Raw genomic sequence first — 21388 nt, forward strand, 5'->3', positions numbered from 1 at the left:
AATTTTAATGGTCTTTATGGGGAAACTAGGCTTCCTTACATGTATTTTGTGGCTTAGAAATGTATTTCTTTTTAATGTGGTCAAGGAGTCAATAACAGTCCGAATCCAGCCACTAACAGAGCCGCTTAGTCTGTGCTCAGTCCCTCTTACCACCAGTTCAAGACAAAGGCATGCTCTGGCAGTGGAGCTGATGCTAATGAAAAATATGGACAAGCATTGCATCTCAGGAGAAAGCCAATGGGACCAGAGCAAACTGGGAAATCAAATCTATAGATGACTAGATTTAGCTCATACATCTATACCATGTTAGAGAAGATCTAAGAAAAGCTCATTCATCCATTTATTCACCCGTTCTCTAGAGAACTTCTATAATGCTTTAGCCTCGCCACCATTTGCATTCCTTCTGGTAAATGATGTCTGTACTTTCATTTCTCCCTGAGGGAACTGATGACCTCTTAGCTCAGCCCAGAATGGAGTTACTACATTCTGTCCCAAGGCCACCGTGATTGGTTCTAGGAAGAGCACCCAGCCCAAGTCAGGCCAATCCAAGGCAATGGGACCCAATTCTGGGACATTGGTTCTAGCTACTGAGAACCACTCTCTCTTCCACTTCTGACGTGGCCTCACGCTGAGCCTCCACCACGTGAAGCCTGAATGTGGCTCCAACCCATAAGAACCCGAGCTCTAGGCAGATCCAAATGGCATCCTGTGAGCCCCAAGTCCAGCTGTGCCTCTGCCTCCAGACTGTGAAGTTCCAGGAGCAATAAGTTCTCTTCTTTGCTTAATTAAAACACAAGCTGCATAGAGTTGAATTTGATACCGAAAGAGTACCTCAAGAGGAGCCATTGCAGAGGGGTGTATGGGCTGAACTGTGTCCCCTCAAAATTCATATGTTGATGTCCTAACCTCCAGTACCTCAGAATATGACTGATGTGGGAAAGGACCTTTCAAGAGGTAGTTAAGTTAAAATGAAGTCATATGGGTGGGCCCTAACCTGAAATGACTGGTGTCCTTACAAGAAGAGGAGATTAAGACACAGGCAACACACAGAGCAAGGGAGAAGGCAGCTATCCGTAAGCCAACTACTTGATCTTGTACTTCCTGCCTCTAGAATTGTGATAAATTTCTGTTGTTTAAACCACAAGGCCTGTGATATTTTGTTATGGCAGCCCTAGCAGACTCACATACGGGGTTTACCAGGGGGAAAGATGAGGTGATTGAATAGGGGGGCATGAAAGAGGGGAGTCAAGGTGAGGAAATCATTGCAATCATCTACCAGGGAAATGAGGCTTGAGCTAAGGAGAAGGAGGAAGCAATGAAGAGAAGAAGATGAACATGGATTTGAGAGACATTTTAGGCCAAATTGACCCAACTTGGTTATGATGATGTCTAATTGAAGGGAGGGATATCAAGCTTCAGGCTGGACGCTGATGGTGCCATGTCCATCCATGTCCACTAGGGAAGGGAGCAAAGTCAGAGGCAGCGAGTGGTGGTTGTGGACTGTACCTGTTTGTCCTTTCTGCATCCTGCGCCTCTTCCCACTCAGGGTTATTAGCTCCTGGGGCTGGACCTGGTCAACTCACATTTGTATCTCCTCCACTCCCATAGCCTGGAGCACAGGTTCTCAGGGTGGGGCAACTATCCCTGGGAGCAAGGCATTTCACCACTGGTGGGGTATTTTGGGTTTCCACAATGATTGGGGAACTCAACTGGCATTCCTGGTGGGAGCCTGCCACGCTGGACATCCTCCTGTGTGGCTGGGGTAAGGACGGTCTTGATCTTGTTCAGAACTTTACCAAGAGCTGATCATCATTTTGAGCTACTCAGTTGCCACCACAGCAAACCTGCACCAGGCTCAGCAACTGCCTAAGGCCACGTGCATGCACCAGACTTCTTTTTATGTCTCCTGGGTAGTTAGCCAACCACTTATATGGAAATATATATTATTTTGTAACAAGTTGCTTTCCTTTTATTTCTGTTACAGTTAGGGCATTATATGATTCTTTTTTAAATTATGTGGGTGAGTAGGCTATATTATCTGGGAACTTCATTTTATGATAGAAAAGAAGATATTACAAAACATGTTATTAAAGGGGGAGTCTGGGAAGATAGAGACTCAGCATCCAGGGTGGCCGGGTGGCCAGCCAGCCTCACTGGAGAGCCCCTCTGAGGCCTCCCTGCTGGTTCCCCCAGCAGGCTTGGCCTTGGCTGTTGGCCGCCTCTACCCTATAAGGCCATGTGAGGGCTGAGCAGGCAGAGAAAATGAATGGGCTCCCCTCGCTGGAGCCTGCAGCTCCCGTGGTTTCCCAGAGGGCAGTGGGTGGAGCTTTGGAGGGCTGGGAGCCAAGCAGCCTAAGAGAGGGCCCCTCCCACGGGGTCCCTGAGGGGTCCCTGATCAGATCAAGAGTAGGTCAGCCTTTCAAGTGCAAGAAAGGGACATTGCCTGTCCACAACCCATTACTGCCCTCTAGACACATGTACACACATTTCCATAGTACAGAGGTTCTAGAAAATGTGAGTCAGGACAGACCAGAGCTCTGAAGGCTCCTGACACCGGGATGAAGGGCAGGGAGGGAAAATTGTCCCTTGTTTTGGCCTTTTCCCCAGATCTATGTTCTGGGTTTGACGCTTCTGGTGGAGATGGCAAAAGGCCTGGCTGGGTGGTTGTGTGGCCACAGTTGGCCTGGTCTGAGACCTGGCCTTCCAGACCCAGACCCAGACAGCTGAGACACAAGGCCTTGGTGTCCAGACCAAGACCTGGACACTTAGGGGGCAGGGTCACCATAGTGCACCACTATCCAGGGGCACCCCTAGATGTAGCAGTGGGTCATTCAGCACCCCCACCTTTCCGGAGGGCCAGGTCCAGCCTCCCGATGCTCCCGGGACCCCGCCCTAAGCTCTGCCTCATGGACACATCACTGGATGCTCAGTCCTCTCAAACCAGAGTGCTCAGCACAGGAAGTGCTGCTCAGCAGACATGTGGCTCATCCAGACAGATGTCAGCTGCTCCTCCCACTCAGGTTCCAGCAACCAGGTCCTCTCTCTTGTTTTTCACCCTGTGCCCATCTATAAAGAGAACTCAGCGCCCCCCTTCAGGGCCCTCACCCAAGAATCCTCCCACAGAAAAATGTGCAGATGGCATGAGCGGTTCTGAGGGGCCATAATAGTGTGAATTAGATTTGATCACAGGTCTCTGAACAACCAAGGTGATAGCTTAAATAAGACACGTTTGTTTTCCTCTGTTCAGCAAAGCTTTGGGTAGTTAGTGCAGGGCTGGCCTGGTGCCTCGTGTCAGGGATCCATGCTCCTTCTATCTTCTTGTTTTCCTAGACCCATTTTTCCTGGACCTTCTCAAAGTAGGGCTGCAAATACTCAGGGGAAAGGGTGACAACTTTATCTACCAGAAACATCTGAGCCAGGACAAGAGTTGCTACACAGAAGGCTGTTCCAACATCTCTGCCTGCTTCAGCACCTCCCCCCAGGTCTTGGCAGGCCCTCCTGCGACCTGGTCCAGGCATGCAGTCACAGGAGAAGAAGGCCACTCCCCTGACTCCAAGCGGGAGGTAGGAGGGGGCACATGTCCGTGTCCCTCCACCTCTCCTCCTCTCTGGGATGGAACCTGCTCTGCCCGCAAGAAGCCTGCGGAGACCAGACTCCTGATTACTTGGTCAAGCAAGTAATCAGCTTGAACACACTCAGCAAAGGAGACTTTACCTCCTACACGCAGAGGTGTTTTAAAAAGCCAAGGGCAGGGTGCAGCCTCCTCAGGAAGCACTGGAATCAGACATGGGATCCCTAGACTCCAGGGAGAACCCTCCCAGGGGGCTTAGCTCTGTGCAGGCCACCCACTGCTCTGGGCTCACATGGTACAGGCCAAGCCACAGGGAGAACTGATTTTCAGGCTCAGTCCCACGCAGACTTCAGAGAAGAGAGAGAGGCAGAGGCGCCGAGAGCCGAGGTCCATTGCCGGGGTCCCACCTGCAGCTCTGTCTGACTCAGGCCGGCTCCACCTCTGACTTGCCTGTGATGTGCACCAACAAAGCCCCTTTGAGTTTAAGCTGTGTGGAGACGGGTTTCTGTCCTGGTTGCGGAGGAGTCCTGGCCTGACTTTGTAGGAGTTGAGGCGGGAGGGAAGGAAAGGGCAGGGGCCCCACGAAAGGGAAGTCGGAGGGCAGCTGCGTGCTTTTTCCGCCTTCTTTCCCTGGGTCGGAGCAGGGGCGCGGAGGCGGGGTATGTGTGGGTGCGGTGGGGGGGGGGTGTTGCCTGGGGTCCAGTGATGGAAAACAGAGATGCCCAGGCCTCCGGGTGGGAACGGGCTCCGCTCCAGAGCGCGTGTGATTTCTGGGAACCTGTCCGTGCTCTGACCGTAGGGCTGGCACCTCCAAAAGCCGGGTTCCTGGAAGTGACCGAGGGGGGCGGGGCAGACGCGGGCGCCTAGGGCCAAGCCGAAGCCAAATTTCCGCCGGGCGGAGCCCAGGTCCGGTTGGGATGGCTGCTGTCTTAAGACCGTACCCAAGACCCCGGCTGGTCCCATTCTTCCCAGAATGGAGGACCTGCTGTGAGCCCCGCGCCCAAGACTCAGGTCACGGTGTGGAAGCTCCGCGGCCCCGTATTCGCTCCCTCCTGGGGGGGGGGAGCGGCCGCGGCTGCACCGGACCCCGAGCCAGCTGGCGCGTCTGGGCGGCTTCCTCGGTCTGCACGGCCCGCTGCTCCCGCTGAGAGATTTATTCCCCGCCGGGCGCCAGGCTGGGGAGGCTCGCCCCGCGCCCGCCTGGGGCCCGATCTGTGCCGGTGGCTGGCCGTGGGCCCCAGAGGCTCCTGGCGCTCTCCCCAGACCTTCAGTTCAGCGGGTCCCACACCTGGAGCGCCCAGCCCAACCGTCCAGGTTGCTGCCCGCACCTCCGGACTTTCTGATTGGGCAGGTCTGACAATGGGCATGTCTAAGGTCCCAGGTGACTCTGCAGCCGTTTGGGACACACTTGGAAAGACCGCATCGACCTGCCAAATTCTCTCCTCACCGCCCATAGTTTCACTTTTGGTTTCTTGAGTCCTTTAGAAAAAGGCTTCATCCCAGGGGTGAATGGAGCTCTGCATCTTAGCTTTGGTCTCAGGTTCAGTGGAGCCCCGGGGTCTTTCATTACTGGTGGGGAGAAGGATAAAAAGGGAGCTTTAATGGAACTGTGTGCACTTTTTATCATCATGAATTACTCGTTTTATTAAGATTAATCCGCTGTTTACTTGGTAACCCAGTTATCACTTTGTCTCACACACTCTCTCACATCATAGGCTTCACCATGACCGCAATAAATGATCATGTGACGCTGGTCTGGGGCAAGTAGGTAGGACTGGTTCTTAGGCTCGGACAAGGAGGCCAGGGCATGCTTAGTGGCTCCAGAAATCTCATCTGAAACATTCCATGCAAAAGACAGGGACAGCCACATAATTAAAGATGTTCTGTGTGTACCATGTTAGCTGGTCCTCAAGGTGTACCATGTTAGCTGGTCCTCAAGCTGGTCCAAAAGACAGGGACAGCCACATAATTAAAGATGTTCTGTGTGTACCATGTTAGCTGGTCCTCAAGGTGTGCAGACCTATCAGGAAACGACCCAAATTCAGTCACTTTAGCATCTACTCTTCCAGTTCAGGCCAATGTACCATCCTCTTTGCTCACCTCACGTGCCCCACAACGTGTGTTTTACACGTGTTTGGGAACTAGTGATATTCCTCAAAAAATCTGAAGTGTCTATCAGGGAACACCCCTGATGAGAGCCCAGCAGAAGTGTACTTTCTTTGAAACGATCTTGGATCCAGATTTGCTCCTTGGGAAGTTCATTTTAAGGCCTGGGTCTTTTTTGTCAACCTCCTCCAGACCACAGAACTACGGGGGGCTGTGATGTGACTCACATCTCTGGGACAAGGCAAGGACAGCACTCATGGCCCAGGTGGAAATCTGGTCTCCCCCACTTTCAGGCCTCCCTGCGTTCCTGCTCCCTGACACCTCCCTTGGGGGCTGCATTCCCAGCAGGGTGTGCTCTCCTTCCAAGAAATCAAGCAGCTTGTGAGACACACCAACACTCGGGTCCTCCACCTCTATTGTAGACTCTGGGCCAGGGAGAAAGGTGGATCTGCATCCCTCACACATCATGAGTTTTGGGCAAAACACAACTTTCCTGGAACGGATTTTTTTTTTTTTTTCCTAAGCAGTGCCTTGCAGTAGTTCATCTTCCGCTTGGTGCCTTGTATTTCAGTAGGCTGCTTGTTCAACCTGCTGATTAAATCCAGATCCTGCGCTTGCTCAGAGACAGGTTTTTGGTCTGGGCGCCCCCTGCAGGAGCTCCAAAACAAGTTCAGTCCAGCTGGCTGCCAGGTTTGTTGGAGCCGGTCAACCCGAGGGCTTCACCCCCTCAAACAACTCAGGGGTTACTGTTTACCAGCTCCCCGCTCATTGGAGATTTGTACCCTCTTCCTCTGCTTTTGTCTCAGCTCTTTGCCCTTCGGTAGAGACAGCCACCAGGCATTTAGTTGCCTACTACAGCTGCAAAGATGACTTCATTCAAGAGCTGTGTAGCATGCTACAGGGATGCATGGCTTCCCACCCCTACGGAGTCCAAGGGCCCGGGCCCACAGTGGGCTGTTGGCTGCAGAAGACTCAGATGTGTCGTTTTTGAATGCAGAGCTCAGTCAGTTGCTTTGATGTCCTGTGCAAGGCTGGTTAGCTCCCCTAGAGTGTTCTGCATATTCCAAGAATTGAATTTGGTATCAAGACTTTCCCAACAGCAATATCTTGATAATCCTAGAATTTGAGAGATGGATTTATGTGGATTCATTAAATAATTCTACATTTGCCTGTGTTCGAAACTTTAATACTTAAACTAAATAGAAAGTCATCTTGGGCCCACTGGCAGCTTGGGAAAACTGGAGTGGTCAAACAAGAACCACGCATTTAGGGCCAATGGGATGCTTGGCAAGTCTTAAGAATTGGGAAGGTTAAGCAGCAGGTTCAGTGTACTGCTCTGAACTCATGGAACATACAGAGCAGAGCCAACCTGGGTAGTGCCCAGGTGAAGCTTCAGTCCTAAGCTATTTTGCCTTTGTGACAAAAGTATTCTTTGTACTCACACCAGGTTAAATAGGTTAAGTCTTACACTCAATGGGCAGTGAGCCTCATCCAAGTCACATAAGGAAAGGTAGTTCTTTTTGGTAAACCGCTTCCCAGAACCAAAGGGGTGGAGGGAGTTTTTTAACCATTACTGTTTACACGAGCACAGGGCTCTGGAAAAGTGCAACGCTTAATCTGTGAAACTGTGAAAACATTATCCAATTATATATGGATGTGGTGTGAGAATTAAAATAATCTGTCCTGGCCGGGCAGTTCAGTTGGTGTGCGTGGATACACCAAGGTTGCAAGTTGGATCCCTGGGTCAGGGCGTAATCAACCAATGAATGCATAAGTGGAACAATAAATGGATGGGTTTTTTTCCTCTTTCTAAAATCAATTTAAAAAATTTATCTGTGTAATTCACTTACCATAATGCTTGGCACACACAGAGTCACCATATTTCGCTAATATAATGACCTGTATAGGCAATAATAATAATAAGGCATATTTGGGATATATTTATACTAAAAACTTATTTGAAATTAAAATTTAACTGGGTGTCCTGTATTTTGTCTGACAACCCCAGGCACACAGTGAGTTGACAATCAATTTAATTTTTATTACCATGAACAGGAAGATTATTTCCAATACATATTACCTGAAGAGGATGTCATTTCCTGCTAAATACAGCTTTTCTTTGAAGACAATCTCAAAAGAGCACAGGGGGCTGGGGAGACTGGTGGCTGGGCAGATGGTGGCCACAGACTATCTTAGGGCTTCTCCAAAGGCAGGCTCCCCTACCTTCACCATGCCCTCTTCCCTGTCTCCACCCTCTTGGATGCATGGAGATGGAAGCATGGAGATGGAAGCATGGAGATGGGAAGACGGAGGCACCACCACACAGCCTCAATGTCTGGAATAGAAGGATTTCTCCATCTCTAGCCACCTCCCAGCCTCCAGCCAGAGTTGGGCAACTTCAGTTCAAGAGCACCATGTACAAGGAGAGATAGGATTTGCACTCCAGTTTATCTTATATATACATTTATCCTCACCAGAGGATATGTTTATTGACTTTAAGGGGGGCGGGGAACATCAATGTTAGAGAGAAACATGGATTGGTTGCTTCTCTTACAGACCATCGAACCTGCAACCTTCTGGTGTACAGGACAATACTCCAACCAACTGAGCCACCCGGCCAGGGCTCCAGTTTTATTTCTAAAAAACAAATTTCGTGTGGGGGTGGGGTGGGGAAGGTTTTTCCAAAAATGACTGCAAACTGCTGAAGTGGAGTGGAACCCTTGTACCTGGAGCTTTAAGCAGATCTTGGGCGACATGTTCTAAGGTGGTCCTGGGTCACTTCAGTAAAATGAAAAAAAAAACGAATCCCATCTTTTCCGCGAACACTGGACAGTGAATCTTCTCTTGCGGGTTTCGTTTTTCCTGTGATACAACTAGCTCCTGAGGCTGGAGCTTGAGCCTGTTGGGGCTCATCCCCAGAGCTGGGAACAAAGCCAGGGCCCTGCTGGTGGAAATGAATGAACGAACGGCAGCGGTGGAGGGTAGAACCCGGGACACGGACACGCAGCCGGCGACCCCCAGCAGGCAACTTCGCTTTACTTCCGCCCCAGGAAAGTTTGCCTCCTGAATTCCCAAAGCTCCCGCTTTTCCTCCCAGTATGCTCCGCGCCCACCGTGCCCGTGATTGGCTGCGCCTCCCCACGTGACGCTGAGCAGGCGGCGGCGGTTGCCGGGGTGACGACTGGAGAGTTGGCGGCCGGGCGGGGTGGGCGCGGGTCCCCGCGGCAGAGCCCCAGGTAAGCACATCCCCGATGGGGCCGGGCCACCCCCGAGCCCGCCGCCCCGGGAGGGAGGAGCAGCGGTGGGACCCGAGGGCCGCGGTGCTGCTGAGCCCTCGCCCGAGAGAGAAATCCCGACGTGCCAGCTCGGCAGCCGCTGCAGCTGCCTCCGCTTCTTTCTGCGGTCCAGGGCTCTCACTGCGGCGTGGGCCTAGGACAGGCCCAGCTGCTTCCCGCCAGTAGTCCCTGATCTTGGGTGCAGTGGGGCCACCCTTGGCGGGAGTCCCTTCAGATCGTTAGTGGCCGTGCGAGCGGGTGACCTGGGACTTCTAGATTCACCCCCTCCGTTATCTCCATCATCTAACCACCCTTCCCAGGCACCCCGGTGAAGTCCAGATTTCATTCACTCTAAGCAAAAACAGGATGCTTGCTGTGCAAATTCTTCTTCCAGACACACCCCACAGTCTTACCCTTAGTCACAAACCCTGTTTATTATATAGAAATTCAGAAGCTGCCACTGCAACCCTCAAAAGTGAAGAAGTTTTCTCTAGTTTCTGCATGAAGTAGAGCAGTGGCTCTCAAGCTTGAATGTGCATAAAGATCATCCGGAGAGCTTGTTTAAAACCATTTGGGGCATCGTGCCTGCCGTGATGTTCAGTGAGATCAGGGTGGTGCTAGGAACCTCCCTTTGCACAAGCATCCCAGGTGATTCGGATTCAGGTGGTGCAAACCTTGGATAATGCTGTGCAGTGGTTAATGTTGGTCTGGATTTAAATTCCCACTTTCCCACTTACTAGCTGAGTTACTGGGAGCACCGCAGCCTCCCCGAGTTTCTGTTGCCTCACCTGTAAAAGGAGAATATAAGTCATGTTGCCCTGTCAGGTATATTGTGAAAATTAAATGTAACTTTAATTTACATGTGCTTTTTGCACATTGTCTGGCATACATTAAATCCTCAATAAATGAACCTATTGTGATATAAAGGTTTAGAGAAAAATTCTGTAATTCCTAAGGATGTCAGAGTAATAGAATACCCAATAGTGAGTGGCTCACCTTCACTGATAGAAAATCACAACAGAATGCTATTTAAATGATGCTCACAAATTGCTTCTCTGAGGACGTGTTTATTGCTTATTAAGTATTTATTAAGTAGAGAGGTTTGCCAGGTGAAGCAGGAGATGGGGCAAGTGTTAGCAGGCAGGGAGAACAATATGTGCGAAGGCCCCGAGGGAGGAAGGAACTTGAGTTCTCAAAAAATAACAGTTTTCTTGTTCTGGGATCTTCAAAAATGCTGTTCCCTCTACTTGGGCTTCATTTATTCGTCAAACATCTTGGGTGCCTATCATACCTATGAGACACTCTGCTAGATTCTAGAGATACAAAAATTAAATACAGCTTCTTGCCTTGGTAAACGGGGTGATAAGTATAACAGTAGAAATAGATGTGGGGTACTGAGGCACCCCAGAGGGGAGAGCCTTGATGGGGAAGGAAGGGGAGGGGTTCATGAAAGACTTCCTAAAGGAGGTCAATCTGGATGAAGTTAGTGTGATGAGTTGAGTTTGCCTATGAGGTGGGGCGAGTGCATCAATCAGAGGGCTTAGAAAGAGCATGCTGTATGGGACAATGGCTGGGAGTTCACTATTGGCTGGGCCTGACATGGGGCAGTGGTAGAAGGGAGTTGGGAAAAGGACCGGTCCAGAGAAAGGCTGGAGGGGTGGGGTGGGTAGTCCTCAAACAGGAGCTGTCTTTCTCCTCACACCTTATGAATCTGGCAGGCCTGGAGGCGGCCCGTGGGGCCCAGGTTCTCTCTGCTCCTCACTGCTACTTCCAGACCACCACCCCCATATGCCATGGGCTTTACCACTTTGCCACCACTCCTTGAGGCAGTCACCTATCAGAGGCACAGTTGTTTTCCTTGAAGATAGTAGCTCCTGGCTCACTGTCTGTTTCTCCACCTCCTCATCCTCATTCTCATTTTATTTATTCATTCATTTGTTTATTTGTGAGAGAGAGAGAGAGAAAGAGAGAGAAAGAGAGAGAGAGAGAGAGAGAGAGAGAGAGAGAGAGAGAGAGAGAGAGATGTGAGAGCAAAACATCAATAGGCTGCCTTGACTCCCCCACAGGTATCAAGCTCTGACCAGGAATCAAACTGGCAACCTTTCAATACTTGGGATGATGCTCACCCAACTGAGCCACACTGGCCAGGGCCTCAACCTCATTTTTATTTCAACATCCTGGCCACACAAGTTTCTCCATCCTCCTTACTTTTATTTATTTTATTTTATTTATTTATTTTTTTAGGGTTAATTTATTTTTATTTTTATTTTTTTAAAGAAATATTTATTCAGATTATTACAATTGTTTCTCCTTTTTCCCCCCATAGCTCCCCTCCACCCGGTTCCCACCCCACCTTCTCCCCTTACCTCCCCCCCCCCACTGTCCTCATCCATAGATGTATGATTTTTGTCCAGTCTCTTCCTGAACACCCCCATACCTGAGAATCATCAGTCCACTCCCTTTCTATGCCCCTGATTCTATTATATTCACCAGATTATTCTGTTCCTCAGGTTTTTAATTCACTTGATTTTTAGGTTCACTTGTTGATAGATATGTATTTGTTGTTCATAATTTTTATCTTTACTTTTTTCTTCTTCCTTTTCTTTAAGAATACCTTTCAGCATTTCATATAATACTGGTTTGGTGGTGATGAGCTCCTTCAGCTTTTTCTTATCTGTGAAGCTCTTTATCTGCCCTTCAATTCTGAATGATAGCTTTGCTGGGTAGAGTAATCTTGGTTGTAGGTTCTTGCTAGTCATCACTTTGAAAATTTCTTGCCACTCCCGTCTGGCCTGCATAGTTTCTGTTGAGAAATCAGCTGACAATCATATGGGTGCTCCCTTGTAGGTAATTAACTGTTTTTCTCTTGCTGCTTTTAAGATTCTCTCTTTGTCTTTTGCTCTTGGCATTTTATTTTTTTTTTATTTTTTTTTCAAATTTTTTATTAAGGTATTATATGTGTACATATCTTACCATTGCCCCCCCCCACCCCACTCCCATACCTGCCCTCACCCCCCAATGTTTTGCATCCGTTGGTTACTCTTATATGCATGCATACAAGTCCTTCAGTTGATCTCTTATTTCCCCCACCTCTCCCTAACCTTACCGCTGTAATTAGACACTCTGTTTGATGCTTTACTGCCTCTGTAACTATCTTTTGGTTCATCAGTTTATAATGTTTTTCATTATCCCTAAATGAGTGAGATCATGTGGTATTTTTCTTTCATTGACTGGCTTATTTCACTTAGCATAATGTTCTCTAATTCCATCCAGGTGTCTACAAATGGTAGTAATTCCTTCTTTTTTATGGCAGCATAGTATTCCATTGTGTAGATGTACCATAGTTTTCTGATCCAGTCATCTGCTGACGGGCACCTAGGCTGTTTCCAAATCTTAGCTATTGTAAATTGTGCTGCTATGAACATAGGGGTGCATATATCCTTTCTGATTGGTGTTTCTGGTTTCTTAGGATATATTCCTAGGAGTGGGATTACTGGGTCAAATGGGAGTTCCATTTTCAGTTTTTTGAGGAAACTCCATACTGTTCTCCACAGTGGCTGCACCAGTCTGCATTCCCACCAGCAGTGCACGAGGGTTCCTTTTTCTCCGCATCCTCGCCAACACTTGTCGTTTGTTGATTTGTTGATGATAGCCATTCTGACAGGTGTGAGATGGTATCGCATTGTCGTTTTGATTTGCATCTCTCGGATAATAAGTGACTTTGAGCACGTTTTCATGTGCCTCTTGGCCTTCCTTCTGTCTTCTTTCGAAAAGATTCTATTTAGGTCCGTTGCCCATTTTTTTATTGGATCATTTATCTTCCTTTTATTAAGTTGTATAAGCTGCCTGTAGATGTTGGAAATTAAACCTTTATCTGTGATACCATTTGCAAATATGTTCTCCCATACAGTGGGGTTTCTTGTTGTTTTGTTGATGGTTTCTTTTGCTGTGCAAAAGCTTTTTATTTTGATGTAGTCCCATTTGTTTATTTTCTCTTTGGCTTCCATTGCCCTAGGGGCAGTATCACTGAAAAAGTTCTTTTGGCATATGTCTGAGATTTTGCTGCCCTTGGATTCCTCTAGTATTTTTATGGTTTCCCGTCTTATATTTAAGTCCTGTATCCATTTTGAGTTTATTTTTGTGTATGGTGTAAGTTGGTGATCTAGTTTCATTTTTTTGCATGTATCTGTCCAATTTTCCCAACACCATTTATTGAAGAGACTGTCTTGACTCCATTGTATGCTCATGCCTCCTTTGTCAAATATTAATTGCGCATATTGGTTTGGGTCGATATCTGGATTCTCTATTCTATTCCATTGATCTATATGTCTGTTCTTGTGCCAGTACCAGGCTGTTTTGAGGACAGTGGCTTTGTAATACAGCTTGAAATCTGGTATTGAGATCCCTCCTACTTTATTCTTCTTTCTCAGGATTGCTGTGGCTATTCGGGGTCTTTTTTTATTCCAGATGAATTTTTGGAGAGTTCTTTCTAAGTCTGTGAAATATGCTGTTGGTATTTTAATGGGGAGTGCATTGAATCTATAGATTGCTTTGGGTAGTATGGACATTTTGATGATGTTGATTCTACCAATCCATGAACATGGTATGTTCTTCCATCTGTTTACATCTTCCTCTATCTCTTTTTTCAGTGTCCTGTAGTTTTCTGCATATAGGTCTTTTACCTCCTTGGTTAGGTTTATTCCTAAGTATCTTAATTTTTTTGGTGCGATGGAAAATGGGATTGCTTTTTTAGTCTCTCTTTCTGTAAGTTCACTGTTGGTGTATAGAAATGCCATAGATTTCTTGGCGTTAATTTTTTTTTTTTTTAAATAAATCTTTATTCAGATTATTACAATTATTTCTCCTTTTTTCCCCCATAGTTCCCCTCCAGCCATTTCCCACCCCACCTTCTGCCCTTACCTACCCCCCACTGTCCTCATCCATAGGTGTATGATTTTTGTCCAGTCTCTTTATGAACCCCCCCATACCCCTTTCCCCCTGAGAATTATCAGTCCACTCCCTTTCTATGCCCCTGATTCTATTGTATTCACCAGATTATTCTGTTCCTCAGGTTTTTAATTCACTTGATTTTTAGGTTCACTTGTTGATAGATATGTATTTGTTGTTCATAATTTTTATCTTTCCTTTTTTCTTCTTCCTCTTCTTTAAGAATACCTTTCAGCATTTCATATAATACTGGTTTGGTGGTGATGAACTCCTTTAGCTTTTTCTTGTCTGTGAAACTCTTTATCTGCCCTTCAATTCTGAATGATAGCTTTGCTGGGTAGAGTAATCTTGGTTGTAGGTTCTTGCTATTCATCACATTGAAAATTTCTTGCCACTCCCGTCTGGCCTGCATAGTTTCCGTTGAAAAGTCAGCTGACAGTCGTATGGGTGCTCCCCTGTAGGTAACTAACTGTTTTTCTCTTGCTGCTTTTAATATTCTCTCTTTGTCTTTTGCTCTTGGCATTTTAATTATGATGTGTCTTGGTGTAGTCCTCTTTGGATTCCTTTTGTTTGGGGTTCTGTGGGCTTCCTGGACTTGTAAGTCTATTTCTTTCACCAGGTGGGGGAAGTTTTCGGTCATTATTTCTTCAAATAGGTTTTCAGTATTTTGCTCTCTCTCTTCTTCTGGCACCCCCATAATTCTGATGTTGGTACGCTTGAAGTTGTCCCAGAGTCTTCTTACATTATCTTCAACTTTTTGGATTTTTTTTTTTGCTTTTTGCTTTTTCGGTTGAGTGTTTTTTGCTTCTTTGTATTTCAATTCTTTGACTTGATTTTTGTGTTCCTCTTGTCTGTTTTTGGGTCTCTGTATAATATTTTTTATTTCAGTCAGTGTATGTTTAATTTCTAGTTGATCCTTTTTCATCTCTTCGAGGGTCTCGTTATATTTATCGGCCTTTTCTAGGATATTCTTAAAAAGCCTTATAACCGTGGTTTTGAATTCTATATCCAGTCGTTTGTTTTCCTCCATTTCTTTCGTTTGTGATCTGATTCTTAGACGCCGCATTTTCACTGCTTCCCTGAGTTGGTAGATTTGTGTGCTAGGTTTCCAATTTGGCCCAGTGGGTCTGCCTCCCCAGTTAACCTGGGGTGGACACTCTTGGTGCACCCCTTTGTGGACTGTGTGTACAGCCTTGTTGTAATTAAGTCTTTATTGTTGTTGGTATCACTGGGAAGAATTGACCTCCAGGCCAGTTGGCTGTAAGGATCAGCTGTGTCTATGCTGGGAGAAGTCCGGTGCTGGAGACAGCCTTATAGGATTAGACTTGCCAAATTGCAATAGCCTCTGTGCTCTGCTTGGATGGGGTGGAGTCTCAGTCTTGGCTTCCCATCAGCCTTGCCCTTGCTAGCACGTGTGTGCCTTCAGTCCTCTGCCTTCCCGGCTCCCGATTCTCCGCCCGAGAGTCCAGACTCCCCCCACAAGAGCGTGGGTCTCCGGGGGCTCGCCTGGAACTGGGGTTCACTGCAGTCAGAACTGGGGCTCACTTCAGTCAGAACTGGTGTTCGGTGCCGTCAGGAGCCTCTCACTCCCTTCCGCTAGGGAAAGCCTGTGGCAGCCTCCCGCAGCCTTTGTGCGCACTGGCGCGAGCGGACTTTCAGTCTTCCGCCTTCCCCGGCTCCCGAGTCTCCGCCCGAGAGTCCAGACTCCCCCCACAAGAGCGTGGGTCTCCAGGGGCTCGCCTGGAACTGGGGTTCACTGCAGTCAGAACTGGGGCTCACTTCAGTCAGAACTGGTGTTCGGTGCCGTCAGGAGCCTCTCACTCCCTTCCGCTAGGGAAAGCCTGTGGCAGCCTCCCGCAGCCTTTGTGCGCACTGGCGCGAGCGGACTTTCAGTCTTCCGCCTTCCCCGGCTCCCGAGTCTCTGCCCGAGAGTCCAGACTCCCCCTACAAGAGCGTGGGTCCCCGGGGGCTCGCCTGGAACTGGGGTTCACTGCAGTCAGAACTGGGGCTCACTTCAGTCAGAACTGGGGTTTTGTGCCGTCAGGAGCCTCTCACTCCCTTCCGCTAGGGAAAGCCTGTGGCAGCCTCCCGCAGCCTTTGTGCGCACTGGCGCGAGCGGACTTTCAGTCTTCCGCCTTCCCCGGCTCCCGAGTCTCCGCCCGAGAGTCCAGACTCCCCCCACAAGAGCGTGGGTCCCCAGGGGCTCGCCCGGAATAGGTGTTCAGTGCAGTCAGAACTGGGGTTCAATGCGGTCGGGGGCTCCCTTCCCCCTTCCGCCAGAGAAAGCCAGCCAGGCACTCCGCCGCCCTTCCTCTCTGCGCGCACAAAGACCCTTTGCCGTACCTCCAATTCTCTGTGAGCTTTTCTCCTTCCTTCTAGTTGTAGAATTTTCACTCAGTCAGCTTTCCTGCGGTTCTGGATGGTGTCCGTTCTGTCTTTTAGTTGTAGTTTTGAAATTGTTGTGCGAGGCAGCAGTTTAGGTGTTTACCTATGCCGCCATCTTGGTTTCTCTTCTTGGCGTTAATTTTGTATCCTGCTACCTTGCCAAATTCATTTATTAAGTCTGTTAGTTTTTTGATAGAGTCTTTCGGGTTTTTTATGTACAATATCATGTCATCTGCAAATAAGGACAGCTTTACTTCTTCTTTTCCAATTTGGATGCCTTTTATTTCTTCTTCTTGTCTAATTGCAATGGCTAATACTTCCAGTACTATGTCAAACAGGAGTGGTGAGAGTGGGCATCCTTGTCTTGTTCCTGTTCTTAGGGGAAATGGTTTTAGTTTTTGCCCATTGAGTATGATGTTAGCTGTGGGTTTATCATATATAGCTTTTATTATGTTGAGGTATGATCCTTCTATTCCCACCTTGTTGAGAGTTTTTATCAAGAAAGGGTGTTGGATTTTGTCAAATGCTTTTTCTGCATCAATTGATATGACTATGTGATTTTTATCTTTCAATTTGTTTATGTGATGTATCACATTTATTGATTTTCGGATATTGAACCATCCTTGCATTCCTGGGATAAACCCTACTTGGTCATGGTGTATGATCTTTCTGATGTACTGCTGGATCCGATTTGCTAGAATTTTGTTGAGGATTTTGGCATCTACATTCATGAGGGATATTGGCCTGTAATTCTCTTTCATTGTGTTGTCTTTATCTGGTTTTGGTATTAGGGTGATGCTGGCTTCATAGAAGGAGCTTGGAAGTGTTCCTTCCTCTTGAATTTTTTGGAATAGTCTGAGGAGGATAGGTTTTAGTTCTTCCTTGAATGTTTGGTAAAACTCTCCTGTGAAGCCGTCTGGCCCCGGGCTGTTGTTTGCCGGAAGCTCTTTGATGGCTGCTTCAATTTCTTCCATAGTTACTGGCATATTGAGCTGTTTAGATTCTTCCTGATTGAGTTTTGGAAGGTTATATTTTTCTAGGAATATGTCCATTTCCTCCAGGTTGTCCAGTTTGTTGGAATAGAGTTGTTCGTAGTATTTTTTAACAATCCTTTTTATTTCGGCGGGATCTGTTGTTATTTCACCTCTTTCATTTCTGATTTTGTTTATTTGGGTCCTCTCTCTTTGCTTCTTGGTGAGCCTGGCTAGAGGTTCATCAATCTTGTTTATCCTTTCAAAGAACCAGCTCTTGGTTTTGTTGATCTTTTGTATTGTTTCTTTGGTCTCTATGTCGTTTATCTGTGCTCTGATCTTTATTATTTCCTTCCTTCTGCTTACACTGGGCTTTTCTTGTTGCTCTTTTTCTAACTCTTTGAGTTGTTGGGTTAGGTAATTTATTACCCCTGTTTCTTGTTTTTTGCAGTAGGCTTGTAGAGCTATGAACTTCCCTCTCAAGACTGCTTTCGCTGTGTCCCATAGATTTTGGATTGTAGTGTTTTCATTGTCATTTGTTGCCATGATGTTTTTTATTTCTTCTTTGATCTCTCTGGTAACCCAGTCATGGTTTAATAGCATGCTGTTTAGTCTCCATGTGTTTGATTTCTTTGGGTTGTTTTTATTGTAGTTGATTTCCAGTTTTATGCCACTGTGGTCTGAGAAGATGCTTGATATGATTTCTATCTTCTTGAATTTGAAGAGACTTTGCCTATGTCCCAACATATGGTCTATCTTTGAAAATGACCCATGTGCACTTGAGAAGAATGTATATTCTGTGGCTTTGGGGTGAAATGTTCTGAAGATGTCAATTAATTCCATCTGGTCTAGTGAGTCATTTAGGATTGATGTTTCTTTGCTGATTTTTTGTTTAGAGGATTTGTCCGATGGTGATAGTGGGGTATTAAAGTCTCCTACTATGATTGTATTGCTGTCAATCTCTCCCTTGATATCCTCCAGGAGTTTTTTTATGTATTTGGGTGCTCCTGTATTGGGTGCATATATGTTTACCAGAGTTATTTCTTCTTGTTGGATTGCTCCCTTTAGTATTATGAAGTGGCCTTCCTTATCTCTTGTTATGTCCTTCACTTTGAGATCTAATTTGTCAGATATAAGTATTGCTACCCCAGCTTTTTTTTCAGTTCCATTTGCCTGGAAAACCTTTTTCCATCCCTTCACCCTCAGTCTGTGTGCGTCTTTTTTTCTGAGGTGGGTTTCTTGTAGACAGCAGATATATGGGTCATGTTTTCTTATCCAATCCATTACCCTATGTCTTTTGATTGGGGCATTTAATCCATTTACATTTAAAGTTATTATTGATAGGTACTTATTTGTCGCCATTCCTATTCTTTACACCTGTGTTCCTTCTTCGCTTCCTATTTCTTTTTTTTTTTTTTACAGCAGACCCTTTAGCATTTCTTGCATTGCTGGTTTGGTGGTAATAAATTCCCTTAGTCCTTTTTTGTCTGTGAAGCTCCTGATTTCACCTTCAATTTTGATTGACAGCCTTGCTGGGTACAGTATTCTTGGATTCAGACCCTTCCTTTGCATGACTTTGTATATTTCATTCCATTCCCTTCTGGCCTGATGAGTTTCTGTTGAGAAATCAGTTGCTAGTCTGATGGGGGTTCCTTTGTATGTAACTTTCTGTCTCTCTCTGGCCGCTTTTAAGATTCTTACTTTGTCGTTGGTGTTTGCCAATTTAATTATAATGTGCCTTGGCGTCGGTCTTTTGGGGTTCATTTTGCTTGGGACTCTGTGAGCTTCTTGGATTTGTGTGGGTTTTTTCTTCTCTATATCAGGGAAATTTTCTGTCATTATTTCTTCAAATAGGTTTTCTATTCCTTGCTCAGCTTCCTTTCCTTCTGGAACCCCTATTATGCGGATGTTGTTTTGTTTCGTGTTGTCCCAAAGTTCCCTTAGGCTCTCCTCCTGCCTTTTAATTTTTTTTTCTAGAAGTTGCTGTACTTGGGTATTTTTTCCCATCTTGTCTTCTAGCTCACTGATGCGGTCCTCTGCTTCTTCTAGTCTACTCTTGATGCTTTCTATTGAGTTCTTTACAGCAGCGATGTCATTTTTCATTTCTTCTTGGTTCTTCTTCATTTCCTCTTGGTTCTTGCTCATATTGTCGAATTTGTCTTCCATTCTTTTCAGCCACCTTATGACCATTTCTCTGAATTCTTTTTCTGGAAGGTTGCTTGCTTCCATTTCATTTACTTCCTTTTCTGGTGATGCCTGCTTTTCTTTCATATGCGGGCTGTGTCTTTGTCTCCCCATGGTCTCTCTTCTCTGGGTGTCTGGTTATGTAGTTCTCTCTCTCCTGCGTCGATTTAAAGGCACAAAATACAGCACTAACAGGTACAACACACAAGGCACTGAACAGAAATGTATTCACGATATTAACAACCTCCAATAAAGGTGACCACCAGAGAAAGACAAATCAGGGGATAGTAGAGAAAGAAGAAGAGGAAAAAGAAAGAAAGAAGAAGAAGAAAAAAAAAGGGGGTGTCAAAATGAAATTGGGAAAAGGGAAAAAAAGAAGAAAAAAAAGTAAGAGAGACAAGAAAGAGACTAAGAGAGAAAGGGAAACAGACTATATATATTGGGGATAAAACTCCAATAGAACAATCACTTATCCCAGCAAATGCCAGTAACAAGTACCTGGGGATTAATACAAACTACAACACCAACTAATATTGAGTGAGGCAAGGGAAAACAGAAGCACTAAACAAACAAAAAAATAAACAAAAGAAGAATAAGCAAAACAATCTCACAAAAAAGCATAAAAATTCGATATAATCTACATTCAAATGAACAACAACAAAAGGACAGAGAGAAGAACAATTTTTTGGATAGTTAAGACAGCGAAGAGAGAGGTGTGTATGGACTTGGAGCAGGGGATTGGAGATTAGATATATAAGTAGGGTGAAATTTTAAAAGGGGGTAAACAGAAAAAATAGGGAAAATCTAAAGCAGGAAAGGGGTAAGATAAACAGGACACTGAAAAGGGAAAAGTGAGGAAGAGAGTGATGGCATAAGGTAGATTTGAGATAGAGTAAAATGATGCTAAAGGAAAGATAAAAATAGAATGTAGAACATTAATCCCAAAACAAAATGAAGAGAAAATAAAATGACACTTAAAAAAAAAAAAAGATAAAATAGCAGTAGTAATAATACGGATTGAAAATAAAAATGTAATAATTAAAAAGGTAAAATCAAGTGAGGAAAAAAATTAGTTTCTTGAGTAAAAGATGCAAAAAATGAAAATAAAAAAATAAAAAATAAAAATAAAATGTGGAGTAGTGAAGGTCATTCACTTCCCCTGTTGTTCTGTTTGGCACACCTGTTTCTCAGTCCGGACAGTATTGCAGTTCCCTGCGTTCCACTGCTCTTCAGTGATGTAAGCCAGTCCTGATTTTAAGCAGGCGGTGTGTCTTAATTCGTATTCCTTTATTTTTGATTACACAAGAGTCAATTTGTGATTCAGCCCCTGGGTGGCAGTGTTTCTGGATTGACTTCCGGGTTTATCTATGGCCTCTCTAGGGAGTGTTAGAGCCTTCTTTCCCTGTGGCACTCACTACCAGTTTGTGGGAGTGGTCTGCCTCAGAGCTGGCTCTCCGATGGTCACTCCCCGCTCCGATCCCCAGGTTCCAGAAAAACAACTTTCCCCTGCAGTCTCCCAGGGTGTCCCCAACTGGGTGAACCTATGAATTGGGCTTAGTAATCAGAAGCAAGAATTTCAAGAGGAAAAAGCCCAAGTGTGCGCACTCCGTGGCTGCGCGTAAGTCTAGCACACCCCTGAAATTCTTAGGGTGTCCCTGCACTTCAGATCAAAATGGGTTGCTTTTTAGAGAGCCCTTCTGTTAGCAGCTCTGAGGACCCCCTTCCACATTCACAGATCACGCCAGCACCAGCAGCCACCGATTTTTCTAGGCACAGACTTCCCTGGTCCTCCAGCTCCCGCAAAACGCGCGTTCCTCTCTCGCGCTGGGACCAGAGACCTCACCTTATCTCAGGCGAAATCTGACCTTTCCGTGGTGGAGTGTAGAGCTCCTCTGAACCCGTGTGTTTGCGCCAATTGGGGAGCGTTGTTCTGGGGCTCGCAGCTGTTCC

The 21388-nt window shown here is 46.3% G+C and overlaps 1 protein-coding gene across 1 annotated transcript in view; it reads left to right on the forward strand.

Annotated features, from left to right (window-relative positions):
- Positions 1–8809: 8809 nt before the first annotated feature.
- ARMC9 (armadillo repeat containing 9) overlaps positions 8810–21388 on the forward strand; it is a 126743-nt gene continuing 114164 nt past the window's right edge. The window contains exon 1 of the mRNA XM_080669904.1: positions 8810–8912. The gene's annotated coding sequence lies outside the window, so the exon portion shown is untranslated. The remainder of the gene's footprint in view (positions 8913–21388) is intronic.

The sequence above is a fragment of the Plecotus auritus genome (genome assembly GCF_963455305.1).
Source record: "Plecotus auritus genome assembly, chromosome: 5".
NCBI classification, from domain to species: domain Eukaryota; kingdom Metazoa; phylum Chordata; class Mammalia; order Chiroptera; family Vespertilionidae; genus Plecotus; species Plecotus auritus.